At 48.2% G+C, this 3,348-nt stretch overlaps 1 pseudogene; it reads left to right on the forward strand.

Annotated features, from left to right (window-relative positions):
• The first annotated feature begins 2,433 nt into the window (after positions 1-2,433).
• On the forward strand, positions 2,434-3,116 carry LOC144828026 (uncharacterized; annotated as a pseudogene).
• Positions 3,117-3,348: the final 232 nt, after the last annotated feature.

Consider the following 3,348-nt stretch of genomic DNA (forward strand, 5'->3'; position numbering starts at 1 on the left):
ATTTGCTTAAGTCTTTCCGTATTTTAGGGTTCTTTAGGTACCAGGAATATGTAGGGGAAACGCGTCCCACTTGCGTGTGGTCAAGGACTATGTGGACCCATGGGGGGAATGATCGGAAATACTACTGGCCAGGTGACTGATCTCGTGGATATCTGTGATTTGTGGAGCCGGGACAACGATGTAATTAAGACGGGCGAGGCTTGTATGCTCCTGAATGGAAAGTGTGTTGAATCTTGTCCGGTTTGTATGCTCTCCAGCCATCTACCAGCCCCATCGCTTCCAAAAAACTGGAGAAAGTGTGTGTGGCGTGGGGGGTTGTGCGAGGGGTTGTCAGTCTAGTGAGCCCGATATTATTGTATTAAAGTCGCTGTCGAGCACCAGGTGCCCGTCAGGCAAAGTTATTAGTACAGCACTGAGGTCAGTGAATGTTACACCCTGTATCCCTGGAGGTGCGTATATGGACAGGAAAGTGATAATTCGGCCCTCCCAAGTGCCCGTGATCCCAATGTAACTGCCTTGATCATCTACACATGTTGAGGTGATTGATAGAGGATATGACTTTTTTTGCATAATGCCTACACCCCTGGAGCTGGAAGTAAAGCCAGCGTGCGCCACCATCGTGTAACCCCATCTGTGCATTGCTTTGCACGTGTTGCCTATGAGGTGGGTTCCTGGAGTAGTACAATGTCTGGTGATAGTCTTCTAATATATTGCAATACAACACTTCTCTTAATCTTATCCCCCAATCCGTAACTTTCCAATTTAAGACTTTGACTTCTTTGTTACACTGTACTCCCATTGATAAGTAGACAGGATACTACTATTAGCATTACATTTTTGCTTTGTATAGTCGAGAGAACGCAAAAAACAACAAACAAAAAAAAACCAATCCATCCCAACTTTCCCCCACCCTGCTTCCCTGCACTCCGGGCTTAGAACTGACCATGACCCCCTCCGCCACCCATGGCAGGGTGGGGAGGGGAGGACACAACAGTTGATTTAATTACTCAAACAAGGGTAGGCATGGATTTCTTTGTGATGCTGCCAATCGGGTAAGGCGTCCATGGTGCCAGTCTCGTATCGCCCCCCCAGCTGAAATTCTAAGCTCCTTACCCGGGTCAAAGAGTTTCAGGCGGTGTAGCAGGATGCCCAAAATGCAGAGTTGTCTCTGTTGCAGCAGTTAGTCCGCTCCTCCCAGACAAGGACGAGCGGAGTCACCCACCTTACAAGACGGACGCAGCTCAGGTACGAGCCGCACTCCTGGTAGGCTGCAGCCTCCTCTCAGTTTTGCATGTTAGAGTGCCTCAAAATCCTTCCCAGCTCATCCCAGCCATAGCTCGGTTGGGAGCACTGGTGCCTGTGTGGGTCCCGTTAACATTGATGCTGCCAGGGAACCACTGGATTCGATTTGAGTGAAAGATTCCTGACTCGGATTGCAGAGCTCACTTACATAGTGGCCATCTTGCTGCTCGGCAAGACCATGCCCCCCATGTTGGTTTGTTCAGATACAAAAGACTAGGGGCATGATTACAATGTCAGCCAGACTCACGTCCGCCCAACGCCATTGCAGTCTTGGGACCGACCTCCAGTTGGTGGTCCTGAGACCACAATTTCAATATGGGAGCTCGTGCTGCTGCCATAAACCGGCAGAAGCACCACTCCCATAGAGAAATTGGAGCCTGTGTAAATCCTTGCACTGTGTGGCAGGCACCTCACCATAGATGCCCCCAACCTGATTGCCAGGTGAGAGGCACTTTCCGACAGCAAATTCATGTTAGAATGGTCAACATGGATTTGCTCTCGAAAAGTGCCATCATAATCTCGAAGGCGGAAACGCCTTCTTCATGGGATTATGCAGCCCTTGCAACTGGCCAATGGGCTCCTTGAGACCGTTGGAAGTCAGCTGGATTGACCAGCCAGTTTGAATTCCATCTGCCGTAATTGTCATACCGAGGTTAGAAGTCAAACAAGGGATGTCGGTCGGAAAGCTTCCGACCAGAGGTTGAAGGCCTTCTGAACAGCAACCTAATTAGCCCTTACATTTTGGCATATCTTCGGCTGCAGAAATATTTCAAGATGTTATACGCCAAATAATTCAACCTGTTCACACATGGTTTCAATTACAGTGATGACATTTTGATATTTGGGACAACACAAAGGAATATGACAAAGCTCTTACACAAGTGTGTCAGTTATTTGCTGATACAGGTCTCACTCTGAATGCAGCAAAGTGTGAGTTTCAAGAGAGCAAACTCAGGTTCTTTGGGCACATATTCTCAGAGGGTGGGAATGACTCATGAACCGGATAAGGTATTAGCATTGTCATCTACTTGCCCTCACTAGACCATGCTGCGATCCTTCTTAGTCATGGCCAGTTATTGCTCAAGGTATATTTGTGACTTTGCTACAGTGAGTACACCACGGTTTACGGTCATGGGTACTGGTTTCTCTTTCTGCTGGAAGGCGGGAGGCCTGGTCTGTAGGGTGGTGCTCCAAGCCTGCTTCCTCTGTGGGGCTCTTCTCTTAGCCCTTCTGTGCAGCAGCCAGCTGAACATACTACTTGTCGTGGACTACGCTGGCTCCCTTTACTCCGAGAAGCCTTAGATATTGACCCTGATCTGGCTGTCACCCGCTGCTGTCTTCTGCGAGGTCTGGGTCCTCAAGCTCATTGACCCAAGTCTGATGAACCAGAGTACACCCTCCATCATGGTACAAGGAAACCCTACATACTCGAATGGCACCTGTATCGAGTCCAGAACAGTTATGAAATATTTTGTTGCAAACCAATGTATCTAGAGCCGCCATCTGCCAACAACTTTGTCTACCAAGGTGGGCCCTACCTGGAACCCCTAGTGGGGGATGCCGTCATCAGCATCTATGCACAGAAGAACTATCCGATTCCTTTTTGCCTGTATTCTGGCACTGGTAACAAGGTGGCTGTATAAAACTAGAATGCACCCATCCAAACTAGATCGCTGGCCCCAAGCATGCAGGACATGCCCCACTTTCTGGAAGGATGCTCTGGAGGCATGGTCATCATCACAGTATTCCTTAGCATCTACATGTGTCTCCTACTGATAGACCTGGGCCTTGCATTTGCCACCAGTATGCGCTAACCCTCCGGGGACTCAATGCATTGGAATCTATGCTCTTGGTGTCTCCTTACAGACTGTGCTGAACTGCACAGGTTTAGAGTATCTTCTGTGATGAATATGTTGCACTGCTGCACCTATTTATGAATGGTTTTATGAATTTTAATTCAATATAGTGAGTGCCCCATTGGGAAACTTGACAAAGCGAAATTTTCCATTCCAATGGACCCAAGAATGTGATCAAAGTTTCAAAAGA

Source organism: Lissotriton helveticus, chromosome 4_1 (genome assembly GCF_964261635.1).
Source record: "Lissotriton helveticus chromosome 4_1, aLisHel1.1, whole genome shotgun sequence".
NCBI lineage: Eukaryota > Metazoa > Chordata > Amphibia > Caudata > Salamandridae > Lissotriton > Lissotriton helveticus.